Source organism: Haliotis rubra, unplaced genomic scaffold, assembly GCF_003918875.1.
Source record: "Haliotis rubra isolate DU_JTF1 unplaced genomic scaffold, ASM391887v1 Scf951, whole genome shotgun sequence".
NCBI classification, from domain to species: Eukaryota; Metazoa; Mollusca; class Gastropoda; order Lepetellida; family Haliotidae; genus Haliotis; species Haliotis rubra.
This window is the reverse complement of record NW_025767692.1, coordinates 218,546-236,581: the sequence shown is the minus strand read 5'-3', so window position 1 is coordinate 236,581 and position 18,036 is coordinate 218,546. Positions and strand designations below refer to the sequence as shown.

Here is an 18,036-nt window from a genome sequence, read left to right as displayed (position 1 = left end):
ATGTATACAACTTTGATAGAAACACGGAACTGTATTTAGACTGAAAAGAAGCCCTAGCGAGGTTGAAAATCAAGATTTGTTTGATTTAGGACTATAGCATTTCGTTAAGGGCTGACGGAATTGCAAACTATAGTGTTCAAGGAATGTGAGATAGACCAGTGGTAATGCCATACAATTGAGGACGCGAATAGCTGGAAAATGGCTGATGCAGAGTTTAGCATAGGAACGTTAACGCATTTGAGAAGAATATTTGATCTAAGGTCGTTTCTCGCAAACCAGCATGAAAGACGTTTTCACCATTTTCTAAACGTATTTGCAAGGATTCGTAGACTCATTAAACTAGAAAAAGTCAGACGTATGACGACATCACTGCATGCTGATATTATCAACAATCTATGAGGCACATAAGCAAGTTTTGCTGATCTACCAACTGTCACGTCGGTAACGTTGCCTTGTTTTCTGCTTGCAAGTTGCATTGTGGGTAATTACATCCTGGTACGTTAGTACCAAGGGCTTGACATTGTTACCGGTGTCATGGCGACACCTTGACGCCCAGATGGTGCTCGTAAACATCACTCTTCCTGGTCCGGTATGTTTTGCAAGGAACCTGTCACCAATGTCTTTCTGTAAATACTAACATACATCACTCGTGACTTCAAAGAACCTGAAGACAAGCGTGCTGTTGATGGGTATAGACTTTCTGTGTAGGTACCAAATCCTAAAGTTTCATATGATAAGGGAGGAATGTGTGAGTGATTCGCTTTTGTCCAGTAATTCTGTCTGTTATACAAAGATCCGAGGTTAAAAACAGCACTGATGACGTAGGAGTGCACTGCACGTTTTAGACTAGTCTGTCTCACAGACCCTGAACCACATTACTTTCCCTACAGCCAAGCCTTCTCTGCAGTGCTAAAGCCCTAAATGAAGCAAGTCTAGATCTCCTCAGGTTCAGGTCTTTCTAGGGATCCTTTTCAATATAAATGGGCTTGTTTGTTACCATCAAAATTACATATATTCAGAGACTAAGCATTAGTCTAGTTTCAGACAGTTGCACACTGACCAACAAATGAAAATGTATCCTTGAAAATTGTGTGAAAACAAAATACAACATCATAACGACTAACCATTTATGTTTCACATAAGTCATTATCAAACATTGGTGTAAATTATCTTTTGGACCTTAGTAACAAACCATATTTTGGTATATTATGTTAACACTGAATCGGTATTCTAGTTTCGAATAGCATTCCTACAATGTCTCATATACCAAAATCCATTAAAAATCTAATGACCACTTCCTTCGAACATGTAACAACAGATCCATACACTACTGACCTGTCTCGAATCTATCTCGATCATCAATTGCCCAAAGCTTGAGTAGACAAGACTTAGTACTCCCTTCAACAAACGCAGCTGTTTTCTGGTACCAATTATAACACAGCAGGCGCCTACAGTTCTGTGAACTCTGACAATACTAGTATCCACTAGCCCAATATCACACAGCACACTACCAATAGTGACCCATCAAAAACCAACAGCTAATCACAGTCCCATCCATCAAATCATTTGGTAGCTTTATTACATAAACAAATATAATGCCAAGACCAGGAAACAACCCGTCTTTATCTTCCGAAACAAATTCAATTGGGCTAAAAACTCCCAAATGGATGCTTGAAAATGTGCCATGAACCCTTGTATTCTCGTAATCTCTGTTGTCAGGTATTCATCAAACAAAGGCGACATCTCTCACATACAAACTCCAGCCAATATACTTTGAACATATTCTCCCACACATTATAATATATAATATTTCAGTCAAGGATGTCTCATTGACTTGAGTACCACTATGTGCTTGTTATTACAATATGATACCAGAGAACAGTCGACATCAAACTCCAAATAGAGATATTATACAGAAAATCCATCTTTAACACAAATCTTAGAAAAAAGGTTCTTGCAAAATGGCATTCAACGAAAGCGCTTCCGAGAGCTTGTACAACCCGATCTGCAAAACAGCGTAAATCAACACCCAATACCAAATGATATACGTTTGACAAATATATCACAAATGTGACCATCGCAAAACTGCGAGATCCCAGAACTTTGACCTTCCAAAAACCAACACCAACATCAAATCCCAAATATCACAGACTCTAACCTTCTGACCAATTCTAACCTTCTGACACTTTCTATATACGTAATGGAACTAGATACCGATATTTCGACACATCGTCTCTTACATATGACCAGAACGTCCTCGAACCTCACACGTCACCCGCCTTTCAGCGCCTATCCACCCACTCCCCACATTAATCATGATGAAATGCACTGTGACATCCCACCCATGGCCTAGCGCCCTGCATGCATCAAGACAACTTATCATATACAGTTACAACATTATCCTATCCGGAGTGCAAGTCTCCACAGTCAGACATCTGAAGTCATCCCACGCCGTGATCAGGATAAGCGTGGAATGATATGGAACGAAACAGATTCGTGACATCATACAGGCAGATAAGATGTCTCCCCTGACTTTCTAGGACGTTTAAATGGTTCAGATAAAAGGATCTTTTAGGAATTTTAATTCACAGTCGGTTTTATGACAAAGGTCACGAAGGATTAGTTGTGAAGAATAGATTGTTGTACTTTAAGTATCAGAGTATTTTGTTGTCATTATTGTACAGTCATTATCTGTACGTCAAGACTGTACCATATACACGGGACAACGATAACAGTCATTTTGAAAATCATTTGGAAAAATATTCATATTTGGCCTGAAGAGCTGCAAGCCAACAGTCTGTTCGTGATGAAAATGGATCGTTCAAGCAGCAGAGTTAAAACATACCCTTGATGTAACAATCTGAAGAAATGATTGTTCCTATTGAATAAACAAGATTTACATTGAATACTGCAATATCAGCAAAAGACGTAATAATGAGGATAGAGCACACGATTCCATGCTACATCGTGTATATTGTGCACCGTTATGTACATATGGCATCGATTGCTCCATGAAAGCCATTGTTATCAAAATACATTTTCCTGTCATGATATATTGCCAAACCCAATGACGCCATCGCCAGTAATGCCAAAGATAAGAATCGTGTTGTGTTCATGGAAATATGGCAGGTATCCCGTTTTCTTAATATTGATGGATACCATGCATCATGGCGTCACTGTAATCCCAACATCCATTATGATACATTTAAATTTTTCCTGTTCTGCTCCATCAACCCCTGAAGTGACGCAATCGCTAAAAGCTCGAATGATCTAAGCTTCCTATAGCTGACGTCACATTACGAAAGCGCATGCTCACAGCATGTGTCACTCACTCTAGTGAGCAAGGGCGGGTAACTCTGACATACCTTCCTCACGCGGTTCCAATTAACCTTTACCATTTGATGGGGCCAATGAGAAACAGTGGTCTACTTACTAGGTTATCCAACTATAGGAAGTGACAAAAGGCTTGAGACCATAAAACACACTCCCGCGAGACTAACACGAGATCATGGCACGTGAGCGGGCCTGGTCAGGTTGTATCTCGGTAGCCACCTGGACATATCACGAAGTACCGGTGGTAACACTGCTACAAACAGACGATGACCTTTGTGTGTTTGTTATGGTGTATTGAGACTGTTGAAAGCATATGTTGAGAACTCTGGCCTGTGTTGAAACGATCAGGATAAATGTATATCTAGCAAGTAAATTGTAAGCCACACCACTGACTCACTGATCGCTGATAGTGTTGGAAAGGGGAATGTAGACTTCGCGCAGTACAGTCAAGGTTACTAACAGGGAGCTCGAGGATTCATACAGAAATAATTGACTCTGTGACTAAATCTTTTGACACCCTTGTTATTAAACATGATATCATTGCTTAGTGTAATGGAATGTACACGAACTAAACGGACATCTTCAGCCATCATCGCTGCCCCTCTAGTTAGAGCTCCCAGGAACTGGACCCGATGAAGAGCAATTACTTCATTTCCTAAGATCTCTAGATTGTCTTAGGCCATTATTATACACATTTGTATTATTATATATTTTGTTACTTTGATTCTACCCATCTTTCAACTAACAATCATAACTCCTCCCATCTCTCCCATCCTGACTTCCACACATCACCTTTCCCCTTTATCTCACATATAACCCACCAATCGTGACACCAACAAACGTCTGTAACCATCATTACCTCGTATTGTCTTTAACACACATGACCCCGCCCATCTTGACATTAACATACCTCTTGTGTATCCATAATTATTCCCGTGCTTATTTAACAGACATCTCCATACCCACCTTGACAGGCACGCACCCGTTAACATCTACCTGTCTTCCTCTGACACACATTGTCCCGCCCATCCTGTCACTAACCACTTTTTTTCTATTACCAATTGCCTCACCCAACACATAAGTCACAAACATGACCCCTCCTTCCACGTCACTAATCACTACCTTTAACAGAATTATGTGGCACAACAATCCCACGCTATCACCATTGAAAAAGCAAAAAAAGAGAAAGTATATTCCACACAACTCATTGTGACTTTTTGCCATTTAGGACACGACATCTGTTTCAAGAAAAAGTAGGTATATAGCTTTTTGTGTCACATATATCGGTCATGGCCTACTTAAGCCAATGAAAACAATGGTTGACCTTTATGTTAATGGTGATGTGAGGTGCTCGCTGAGAGAAGCAAGTGGTCTTGCAGGTGATTTCCGAATATACCGGAAGTTAATCCAAATAAATAATGAACAGTGCTGCATGTGGTCAATATGTGTGAGTTTCGAGAGGAACGGATAGACAGTTTTGTTGCATGTCAGCAGAAAAAGGCTCGGAAATGACACTGGGTGCCTATAATTAACTTACATTTACAAACTTTGGGGGAAGTTAAATTTGTGTTACAAAGTGTTAGCATGGAATCCAAGAATATATATCACTCGATGTATCCCTGTGAAAGGCAATCATATAGCTGCCCCTTTAACCACTTCACAATCAAATGATGAAAAAAGAAACGAAAAATAAAATCACCGAATATTTAAAAATAACAATGACATACCTCAGTGAAAACTGGTCAGTTTGACTTTTGACTATATGGATTATCTAAAGATCAATAATAACAAGGACTATCAACGCACATCACATTTTCCAAACTGCCTTCGAACATTCATCACATCTATGGTATTTGTTACAGAAGAGGCCAGGAATTTCGGCTTGCGTTACCTATACAGCTTATAAATAGCAAACACTTCTCCAGCGGCTGTCAAGGCATATATACAAAGCCGATGTACCAACAACAATAAACAACACGGCAGGCAGTTCCAGTCAAGGCAGCTGCCAAGTAATCAAACTCTAGGAAGCTTCATTCTTCAGCTCGCACAACGAGGCAGCCTTAGCCTGAATATTCCGGAGTGTGCGGGTGACCTTATTATTGCTATCTTGTGAGATATTGTTGGGGATTGTTTTGATGGATGTTTCTTTTGGAAAGTGGGGCACCTTCTTCAGACAGCGTTCCAGACACTGTCCAACGCTGAAGGTGGTCCTGTAGGCCATTCTTCACAGTCACATGACCGTCTTGACCTTTCCACTGCCTGGCTCTCCATCTTTGACCTTATTACGCTGTGTGTGTATTCAACGATGTAACACTCAGCAAACATTTGTTCAAATGCCAAGGAGGTTATCGGCAGGGATGTTCATCATCCCTTATGAAATCTATGTTAACACAACTATATACAAAGGTTCATGCTAAGAAAACCTGCATCTCCTCTTTGAACCATAAAATAGCACTATCTCTGTTAAAGTGTAAGCATTAAAAGCTTATAACTAAAACATCTACCATTTTGTTTCCTTTATAACAGACATGGGGAGTTGACTGACCCTGGAACCAGAAATTATCTTAACCTACCTTATAATATATACCTGCTTGACAACGATACAAGAATCTGTATCAAAACGTCGCATCGCCTGAATAAAGAAGTTGTTCATCCACAAAGTTTGTCTTTATCTGACTCTCAAACTTCTGAAAATGCCGCTCAAAGAAAATATCACGAAGGGGTGGGGAACACCTGTAATGGATTTCACACATTGTGTCCATGTGGAGATTCGAACCTGGGCCGTAGGCGTGACGAGCGGACACTTAAACCACTAAGCTAACCTACAGCTCCAGGGTTATACAGTACCAAAGCGCATCCACAAATGTAAAATTTCTTTTAAAAAATACAGAAAAGAAACTTTTACACCAATTCTAACTTGCTTATGTAAACTTCTATTCGTTCAGTAAAGCATTCATTTAAGCAATAAGGCCATTATTTTGTATGCGATATTCCTTATAAGTGGTTAATTTGATTATTTCTGTATATTTTAGCCACCATTTCCTTTCGCCAGCTGTTGAAATCTGTTACAGTATCTCCTGTCGCCGAGTCAGTAGGAATACAAAGTGTACGTGCTGATTGAGATTTCCGAGCGGCGTTCTTCATTATCGGAACACATCGGAATGGCACCGAAGAGATGAATCATTTTGCAAGGCTCACGAAACCTCCCGACTGGCAACCTCTGGACAACGAATTCCATACATCCCCGGATGTAACCTTCTGCAGCAGCGGGTTAGGATGCTTTGATAACGTAAACTGATACAACAAATGAAAAGAGGTTCTAGAACATTTTAACTTCCACTTGATGAACAGTGGAGGTAGTTACATCATTACCTAAGAAATAATCAGTTCATGTGGTAAGGGGCCTATGGCACTCGGTGGCGCTCGGCTACTTCCGTACCTTTTTATGATCTCGATCAACCTATGGTTAATATCAACCTTAATTCCGAATTATATATATAATAAGGACAAGTTACACGGCAGTCCTTTGATTATCTAGTCCTGCATATTAAAACAAATAATTATGTGACGTCCATGGATTTCATTCAGTGCAGTCTTGGAACAATGCTAGGTTTCAGTGGAACATAATTGAATTGTGATTAGGTAAAGCATAAAGCATGTCAGTGCAGTCGGTGAGGTCAAGTATGATATATGTATTACATAAGTTCGTATAATACTGTAGAAATATGAATGGTATTTTCCCCTGATAGGGCGGACACGGTCTCCCAGTGCATGGTAGTTAGATTTTTGAATTGTTATTGACAGCGCCTCAAACTAGAGCCTCTCTTGTCACTTGTATTGTATGTTGGGCGAAACGGTAGCGTTCGATCCCTAACCTTGGTAAATTTGTTCAGCCTATTAACACTGTTCATACGCCCTATATTTTGCAAAAACGCCCGCTGCGGTGGTTCTGCACATAAAATACAAAGCGTGAATCTCATTTCCGGTGTCTTCCAACGCCACCTTGCCAGAAGCGGAATAAATCCAGAACCACTGAAAAACAGCTAAGGCCAACTGCTTGTGGTCGCACACATCATCAACTGTGAATGAACTAACGGAAAGCCTGCCGACAGAACTCACCGTTCATTGAGTCAGCTTCTACCGACACAAACAACGCACATGTGTTCTGGTGGTGTCAGCACAGCGGGTCCAGCAATCACCAGAAGGATCACGGAGAAATAAAAGCCATGCATGGTGTGTGTACGCCACTAGCTGCACTTTACTTTAAAAGCCGTTTGTTTGCCCCGCCTAGGCGCAGATGGATAACCGACAAGGCATTCTGGTAACCATGACAACGGTTCCGTTTGTACAACAGAAGGGTGTTGTGCCGAGCACCTTCACCGTAGCTGAGAGTATTTCATGTGATGGAGGCAGATGTATGACGCTGGATGACTGACACATACAGAGCATGTCTTAGGCAATGACCAGACTCTCGGACATGCCGGCCCAAGCTGGGGCAGTCGTTGAAGTGCTCCTAGAGTGATGGCTTCATTTAATTAAACTTCTTTAACCAGAGAGGTTATTATTGATATGCGGCGCTTGATATTCTGCTGAAACAGACCAGGCTCGGATACAGAGACGGCGGATATACTGCTGAGTGAAGGGCGCATGTACATGTATCCCCCCCTGTTTGGCAAAGGGGGATACATGTAACAATTAACGTGCTAGATGAAAGCAATTATTGTTTGGTAAAACTGGTCCTTAGTTATTATGCTTCAAAGCGGAAGTGCTGGCGGATCAGAACGGATGAGAGAGAGAGAGGGAGAGAGAGAGAGAGATTGTTCGAGAGAGTTCATGTTGGTATTAATTTTGATATGAATGTCACTGTGATGTAGAGACGTTTGGAGACGTAACGTGGGCTGCTCTGAGAGAGAGAGAGAGAGTTTGGAGAGAGAGAGAGAGAGAGAGAGAGAGAGAGAGAGAGAGAGAGAGAATTTGGCCATAAACTTGAACCTTTAAATAGATCTCACATCAATCAAATCAGCTGTCGTGACTGTGACACATTAAGCACAACTAGTTCCATTATTGGTGATATATCACCGGTCTCTATGCGGAATTCCGATAACAATATGGGGCATGTACATGCTTCGGCCCCCTGTGAGGGTGACATTTACATGTTTACAATCGCGGTACACACCCATACAGACAAGTCGGCAGTCACGGGGGGCGAGGAGAGGAGGGGGGTTTGGCGGATTCCTCGGAGCACAAGAGACTACATGTACGGATATTGACAGACAGCATGTATGTCTGATACACCCGGGTGAGCAAGTGCATAAAGTTGATTAGACGCTTTGACTTCACGTTTGGACGGGTTCGAATTAACTTTGGCGACGTCTGTTTCAATATTGTTATCTGTAATCAGACTGGAGTCTCTATATCTCTATAATCACAGCAGCAGTTCTCATCCAGCAATCAGGACGCTATCTGTTCCGACAACTTTGGCGAGGAGGTGTATTATTGTTCGCGAACAAATGTAACGTTCGATTCTGCCAGGCAGCCCTAGTCGGAATCAGGATGTTCGTCTGCCATATTGATTCCTGTCTAAAAGGCTGAGGTCGTTAATCTGTCTTATCGTTTATATTGAATATATAAATATATTTTGAATATTTATAGGTATATTCATATCCATATCTTCATAAAGATGGCTTACATTTTAGATTATATAAAGGGTACACCTCCAATGATTATATGACAATTTTCGGCCAAATTATTATTCCCAATGCATAATTGAATGGGCGATTTCCCAATATGTTCTCGTAACACGCTGGTTATCGTGTAAGGGAAGAGAACTTGGCGTTCATATCTAACCCTACAACCTGTGTTATATCCGAGAGAAAAGATAATCACAGACTTTACAAATCATATACAAACTACAAAAAACATAGACAGGAAAGGTCGTGGCAAAGACTTATCAAATAGCTGAAACTCAGGCAATGACGTAGACCATCAATAGGTGTTTGGCAAATTGCCTTGCTCGTCGCCTCTGTTACAACACTAGCAAGTCTAGCAACAATGTTCACAAAGGCTAGAAACAGAGTTCACAAAGTCTAGAAACAGTGTTCGCAAAGTCTAGAAACAGTGTTCGCAAAGTCTTCAAACTGTTCACAAAGTCTAGAAAAAGTATTTACAAAGTCTAGAAACAGTGTTCGCAATATCTGGCAACAGTGTTCACAAAGTCTAATTACGCCTGTTTACAAAGTTACAAAGCAGCGATCCAGATCAGGTGGGAGCACGTTTTTGTGGGCGACAGTTGGCTGCGTTGTTGTGCTCCCGACAAGCAGTTATCGTAAACATGCTGTTCTCCAACCATCTGCCAATAAACTATCTCTGACAGAGGCAATCTGCTGTATAAGAGGCTACGATGAACTTTGACAGCGTGCCCTGTACGCTGTAGTGTCAACGCTTGGGAGACATCTCTTTACGGCAACATAAATATCGCTGGCTGAAATAAATTTTTATTACTGTTCTTTAGTACAATTATTGTCTATTAACATATGAGAGATTGGTTATAGTCGCTGGTAGAACAGAGAATAGTTTTTCATACGTATAAAATGGTAAAAGCGTCAGTTCGTATCGCCGAAGACATGGGTTCGATTACCAAGATGGATACAACGTTTGATGGCTATTCCAATATGGGTGTAGCATGGGAAGCCCGTTTTTTGTGTCTCGTCAGTCTGCTGAACTATTGCTAAAAGAGCCGAACAATCACACTCATCCACGCAACACGACGAAAACTTCAGTTAATCCAGTCTGTAGGGGGGACAGTCATTCGAGTATAGCGAATACTGGTTATTCCAAACCCTGGTCTGGACAGCTAAATGTGATCAGATATTCTAAATATGACGTTAATTTGTTACTGCCGATAGCAACACGTTTGATGTGGTACTTTCATTTTTAAAATGACAACAATTTCGTCAAACAAAGTATCGATTAAAATAACTACCAGTGTGTAAGGCTTGTAACTATTATGTATATGAAACACAGATACATAATATTGCACACTTGGGGCATTCTTGGTAAGGTATAACAATCTAAAAATATACTACAATACCAAAACGCATCTGCTGAGTGGACTTAAATGACTAAGTGCTATAAACTTTCTCCGCCACTGCGTACCTACCTTGGTATTACAAAACACAACGCCGTGTATTTTCTTTCATAAAACCAATCTGAAAGAAGCATGTCATATCCCACATGATAATGTTGCTAATGGCGAAACAGCTGCATCGGCATCGCTACCACGGGATGAGATGAAGGCAAAGGATATATGCCAATGGGCAAAAACTTCTCCAGCCTCAGCAAGATGGCTTAGTAGAGAAAGGCGGCATTGTTGGATCGGCGAGAGGACCGACAGCCAGGAACACGTTGGAATGCAGCTTGGATTTCAGTATACCGCCCAGTAACCATTGGAAACGAGAGAAAAACAACTTAGTGTATTGCCAAACAGACATTTGGTACTTGTTTCTGATATGCCCAAATCATCAAAAATGCTTTAACATTCTCAGTAGCCGCTGAGAAAACAATGGCGGCGTGTAGAGTTAGATAAGGACATAAAATTGATAGACGTAATAGATCCACCATTGCCTCCCCTGCTTATTGGAGGTTTGTCTCGAGGAAGATAGTGGTTTGATTATAAATGAACGATTATCTAATGGACAATGAATCATATGGTTGTGGCACCTGCTAATATTTCGGTTTCTGTGAGAACAATATATTGTGAAGTTTTTAATACATATAAATGAGCAATTACAGATACAAGAATGTTTGTATCCTAAGGCTCGTCTTTACGCATCGAAACATTTGATAAAATATTCACATTCAATAATAATTTTTATTTAAAGCTTGTGAGTATGGAAATTCGAGACGGATAATTTTCGTTGTTTGTTAATGCGGACGTGACAGAGGCAAGTTACAATTGGCGAGTTTGGTTTAAGACCATTTAGAACAGTATGTCAGTTATAGAACGGTCAGTGAGCTTGATGTGTGGAAGATGGATTGAGGTGATGCAGCTTAGACGTTTACCCTCTGATGAAACCCACGAACACAGTGTTGACAAACCTTAAAAGTACCAGGGCTAACAGCGAATCGAACCCACAATCAGGTCGCTTGCTCCAGAAAGGAACGCAACTGCCGAATGTGCCGCCCTCTTGCCTTCATATGAATATCATGGAGGTACCGCGGTCAGGATGACATGGTAATACACACCAAGCTTCAGTGCTGAGTGCGTACACAATAAAATATGAACTTTGTCACCTATAGCAATATAACAGGAACTGTGCACTTAGTGCATGTGCTTCGTGTAGTCAGTATCTGCATATGATGAAATCTGCTATCCTGTATAATCATAACATCATAGAGTCTGCGTGCGCACCAGCGTGCAGTAAATGTATCAGCGCTGAGAACACTGTCTGTTCCCTTAAGCTGAAGAGATGCTCAGACATCCGGGGCCTTTAGACATCAATGAAAAACACTGTATCTACATGTGAAATCTGTTTTTGATATTCCCATCATAGGAAGCAGATCCGGATATCCCTTCTTTCATCGTTAGTATATAATTACAAAACCGACTTTATATGTGGGAAAACAAATGTATGGTTTGATAACTACTACCATTTAATATCAGTGTTTGGTGGCAACTGAATGTGTACCTTTAAACAATCCGTACTGACCGTACGTATTATATCTCATAGATGGACCCGGTTGAAGCACTCCCGGTTCTCCAGTTCCGGTTTGGAGAAGAGCAACAAGTATGCGTGCCACTCAGCAAAACAAAACACAGGAATGCAGTCTACTTGAAACGCTGCCATAAACGAAAGACGAACACACTCAGTAACTCCCGATCCAGCTGATCAACAGTATTGTTTAACTGTCCCTCAAAAATGTTTGCTTATTCACTGGCAAATACCTATGATCAAGTACCGTGAACTCAACAGAGCGTTCAAATTCATTTTAATCTGATGTAATATGCACTAAAACGGCATAAGAATCGATACCGAAACGTCGCTATGTACAATAAAGATGTTGATCATCCATAAAGATTTGTCATTCCTATAACTTAAAACTTCTAGAATGCCTCTCAAACAGAACATGCACGACTTTGTGGACATGGATGGTCAGCGTCTCAAAAGTAAAAGTGTATTTTTAATTTTAGTTGTTTGTGATTTCGGTGTATCATGAACATGCGTACAGGAATCTGAGAGAGATATTTATGTAATGAGGTGCAAAATATCTGACATTTTCTTTCTGAGATAAGCGGTAATATGCAGCAAATGGATATATTTCAGTTTTTCCCGAAAGATTATTTCAAGAAGCTGGTGTAAAGTGTCTCAACGATGCAAACATTTCAGAGATGTGGAATTGAACAACAGCATTATTTTAAGAATATAAGCAGGAAGCATCGCCATGGAAGAAAAACACCGGCGGGATGACATACCAACCATAAACCACAGTGGCAGACATATTTTACTTATCGCCTCTTGCACGTGCTCACTTAAGCAGCTGCGTGAGTTCTCGCGAGAGTTGTGTGTGACCTTGATGTGCCCGTTCCCTTGATCCATAATCCTGATGGGGAAGAACAGTAGTTCAACACTTTGTCCGTCTTATCGCCTCCCGAATTCCACATCCTCTATCCACCTACCGTAGCACAGCATCCTGTGTAGCTTGGTTACGTTTGTACAACATCCACCTAGGATGCGTGATATATGAGACACACATTTCAATCAGCCAATGGCATAAAATAGTATTTGATGGCATGTTTACACCTCTTACACGTTATCTGTTAGCGATAACACAACTCATATGGGACAGATTTTTCGAAGTTTCGTGTATATTTCAATGAAATGTATTCTTAAATTTAGGTTCCGAAACATTAACATACAGGCATTTTTAAAGCAACTTTTTGTCAAGATAGTCATGTTTTCAATCATCAATATTCTTGGTAACTAACCGTTCTGTAAACGTAACACTCACCGTTGGGTGGAATGTGTCTAAAAGAAATGTAGAAGCTGAAGAGCCAATAAAGACAGAGCTGATATATGTATTGCAGCTTTTCTTTTTTTCTTTCAGTGAGATACTTTTATCAAACAGCTGCACCAAAAGGAAACGTATTTTTTTACAATCGCAAACGAACGTATGTTAGTAAGTGTCCAGATCGGATTTACTGAGTCGGGTGAGAAGGTCAACGAGGTCAACACTTGGCGCGCATATTTGTTTTTGCAACACGCCAAAATTGAAACCATTGCGACATCTCGTTTGTCTATTTAAATCAGACTACAGTCGTACACTGTCATAATAAACAGTGGAAGGAAAATATGGCCATAATCCCAAAACGAGGCTACTGAGTTGTTGAAAGAAATACCCTACAGGTGTGAGTAATGGTAGGAATTTAACAGAAATGTCGACAGAGCCTCCTTAGGTTTGTGAAATGAAAAACGTAAATTTGTGACAATACAAAGTTAAAATTAATGATTTTCATAACTTACGATACTGTATCAACACTGAAGTTTTAATGTGGAGAAAGCATATCTTTATCAACTCTTCAGTGAAATATACAACGTCGTTGTGTAGTTTTCGGCACTGTGTATACTGATGGAGTTTCGATAACACCTAATGTCAGAACTGTTTGCTATACATTATTGCACTTCTGCTGTGTATGTTGGTGGGGTAGCCTAGTGGTTATAGCGTTCGCTCGTCACGCTGAAGACATGGATTCGATTTCCACATGGGTACAATGTGTGAAACCCATTTCTGGTGTCCCCCGCTGTGATATTGCTGGAATATTGCTAAAAGCGGCGTATTTTAAACTAAACTCACTCACTCACCCTGTTGTGTATACTTAAGAGACGCCATTTTTATATTCGCCTGTATCCCATATATGGAGTTACACAACCGACGTAATGACTAACTGTTTCTAAATATTAACTGTTTATGTTACTAGTCCAACTGAGTTATTGACGGGTAAGTGACAAAGTACGCCGCGACCTGGGACCAGGATCCGCTGACCCTGGGTTACACATACTTCCCAAGTAATGTCTTCGTAAATTCGCGTCGTACCTGCTCTCGTTTTCAAGTCATGTTCGACTTTCCACACACAATATTAAGGCACATTCGATTATAGTGGGTGAGCGAGTTAAACTTTAGTTTTACAGTTTTCCAGCAATATCAAGGCGGGGGACACCTGAAATGGGCTTCACACATTGTACCCATGTGTGGAATCGAACCCGGGTCTTCGGCGTGACGAGCGAACGCTTTAACCACTAGGCTACCCCACCGTCCGTTATAAACTGAGAAGGAAAGGAAACTGCTCTCAGCTGATTTTGTAGAACTTACGATTTTGAATTGAAAATAACTCAGGTTAGCTGTATTATATAAAACATGACCTGCATTGATGCTGAGTCAGCAGTCAAAGGATACCTCTACAGGGTTTTATGTTTCGAAATAGTATTTGATCTAAAAGTTATAATACAAAATACAATTCACTCGCTCACTCACTTATTTTACAGGACTGCTCATGGGGAACTTCCACAACATATCTGGGAAAATCAATACATTGGCTTCATTAGTCCCAATGTATGCCATTTCAAACATGGCAGGGGTCATGTGGTTACAGATTCATTTCATACCCCAGCTTTCATTTTACAAATTAACTTTACACAACATTACCCAGCCATAGATTACTTTCTTAACAAAGTTGCTGGAATGAGTGATGGTTGAAAGTACATCATCACAACTGACAACAGTTCTTTCAATTTCAATACACAAAAACAAACTCGGTATGCTTTCTATTACCTCTCAGTTTATACTACTCAAGATAAGTTAAGAAACTCCCAATAATAATATGAAAGAATCGGATGTTCTTTCTCCTGGCATGACAGTTTAAATACATAAATAGAAAAGAATGTTCCTTTCTCCGAGTATGACAAATAAATAAGTAATATGTAATAATCTGTGATCTTTACTTTGACAGATAAACTAGTAATATATAATATTCCCTGTTTGTTTGTCCTTTGAATAATCTCTAAGATATAACGTTTGAAAACCTAAAGACAGTAGCAACTTGTAGACACTCTGTGTGACAGACAAACATTCCAAGAGGCAATCAATAATATTTTGACTTCTTTGAGTGGCTTTTAGAAGTTGGTGTGATGAACAAGGGGGATTGTTGGATATCTATAGAACTATCCTCCTTGTTAATAATATTTTGGTTTGAAACCAATGGGGAGCCAAATAACTTCCGATTGGCAGCTTTCCAATGTTGTTCTCTGAAGGGGCAAGGTCACATACCCACATGACGTGTTTAATGGGCATTAAACAAAGCATCCAATTAAGTTGTAAGCAACGCACTGTAACAGTTATAGTTAGTTGTGCGACACGCCGTATACCTCCGTACGTGGAGGAGGAACACTTCCGATGAGTGCTTCACACTCGAGTGACACTAGACGCTTTGAAGCGCCCTCTTCCGACAGAGATCTTGCAACAAGTGCGAGTACCAGGGACCTGGGTCAATGTGAGATAGCCTTTAGAAGTGGTACATGCACTACTAGGCCCTCCCTGCGAGTCCTGATATCTTTGTTGACGAAAAGGTATGTGAGTGGGTAACATTTCTAGGGAGTGCCCGACATTAACCAGGTTCTGTTGTTCGGGAATATTCGAATCTGTTATCTAGGAACTGATGGAGGTATGAACATGAAAAAAGTGGCGTTCACGTGAAGTTCATCAGTCCATAGACAGCACATTTAACCATTAACCCACACGTCTGTGTCCAACAATGCACAATCAGTGACATCATTTAGCCAATAATGCAATACAAACCCCACCTAGTCTATAGACGACCATTCAACAAATGGCAGTCCGTTAATTCAGTGTCCCATTTTTCGGTTTATAAGCAAAACACCTAAAAAATGTCTTCCTCCCCAAATAGGTGCCACATAAACGGTTGCAAATTGTCCATTTGGTGTTGGACTTGGACATTACGTCTAATGTATATTACTTGTATATTGTATATTATTTGCAAATGTATATTTGTGTGTGGGCCGGGGGCCTTAATTACAATAAACTCTTTTGACTTTGACTTGTCATTGAGGAAATGTATGAATTGTAAATGTCGACACATGAAGTAATAAAAAAAGGTAAACTGTATAATCTGCATTGTACCAGTCCCTAATTCCGCCAAATGCAAACTAAGTGTATGGTTAATTATGTCTTGGTTCCTGTCTTGGTGTGCGTTCAGTGGGTGATATATGGGTATACATACGTCGTAATCAGGTTATATCCCATAAATGTTGAATACCATCAGTGTGGATATGAATATAGCGTGACGTTTTGGTTATTCCCTACTTCAACTCAATATATCCATGTTCATGGCTCTAATGAATTAATGGCGAAGAAATACTTGGCAAGAATTCGGTATTTGTCCGAAAGGAACGCACATATGCCATTCCTGATATACCAAGTATATCATTTGAAAATGATCGGGCACGGGACCCCTGATAAGAGCTATATGTTGAAACGGCATTTAGGAAACTATGCATGTTTGCCAATGCACTGATTAGGATGCACACGCACTGTGTTATAACAAGGTAATTATGTGCAGGAAACGTTAATATGCCATGTTCATGGCACCGCGGTGCATTGTTCGACGGAGAACCCCTATACATTCCACGTCACACACAGATTGTACACAGCTTAGTTTGACCGTATTCCTGGCCCGCTGCTCTTCTTAAAGACCAATGAAATTAAATTCATGTTGGTCCTTGTGCTGTTATCTAGGATGTTGAAAAATGGTCCTCACAGACACCAGAAATGGACTTCACACTTTGTACCCATGTAGGAAATCGAACCCGGGTCTTCGGCGTGACGAGCGAACGCCTTAACTTCTGTGCTTCCCCACCACCCTCAAAGTATATAAGACAGGACAGTACCCCCCCACACACCATCGGCCCAACTTCCACCAGTACAGTGAATAAACTGAATCAATCTACAGTTCAATCGATCATCCAACCTTCTTTAAGTTTCTTTAAGTGTCATTCTATCCCTGCCCAACCTTGTTCTCGTGCAATCACGTAACACGGTTTTCGAGACTATACGATACTTCAGAGTCAATTCGACTATAGGATCAAGCAATTCATCACAAGTTATAAAGTCATCTCAGCGGTTAGTGGTCTATTTGGAAGATTGCCAGATTCAAGCAATGGGATTTCGTTCCTTCAAAAAAAACGCAGGTACATCGTGTTTCATGTAAACATTTAAGTATCTTCTCGCGAAGCATAAGCGAGACTCTCACGCTGCAGATACTATTTATCTAGCCACTACACATTACCAATAAATATTCTAGCAAAGTGGGTAGACAGGGCCTTCTGTCTGTACACCACATCCCTCCCTACCGGTTGCTGAGGTAGCTATGGCCGCGAGCCAAAGCCGAAAGAGGAAGCAAATATTATGTGAGGCGTGAAAACCCTGATAACTTGACGGATAAATCTCGTCTGTTCACGTCTTGGTGTACCTGCATGGTTCTTAGGGCGTGTCACAAACTTTGTGTCTGAAAAAAACACATTAGGTTGTGTTTTATGCTTCTCAAATTGGTTCTTATCTGTCTTTTCTATGAACATGGTTTTTTTTCAACTTTCCTCTGATATTGGTCAAATGTGTTGAGATTGCAAGTTCAAA

The 18,036-nt window shown here is 40.5% G+C and overlaps 1 protein-coding gene across 4 annotated transcripts in view; it reads right to left on the bottom strand.

The window, feature by feature from the left end:
- LOC124264952 (roundabout homolog 1-like) overlaps positions 1–18,036 on the bottom strand; it is a 72,778-nt gene that overhangs the window by 40,141 nt on the left and 14,601 nt on the right. Inside the window, exon 1 of one of the 4 annotated variants that reach the window (XM_046699736.1) lies at positions 10,493–10,563. The exons of the other annotated variants lie outside the window; for them this stretch is intronic. The gene's annotated coding sequence lies outside the window, so the exon portion shown is untranslated. Of the gene's footprint in view, positions 1–10,492; positions 10,564–18,036 lie in introns of those variants that run through there. 4 annotated transcript variants of the gene reach the window in all.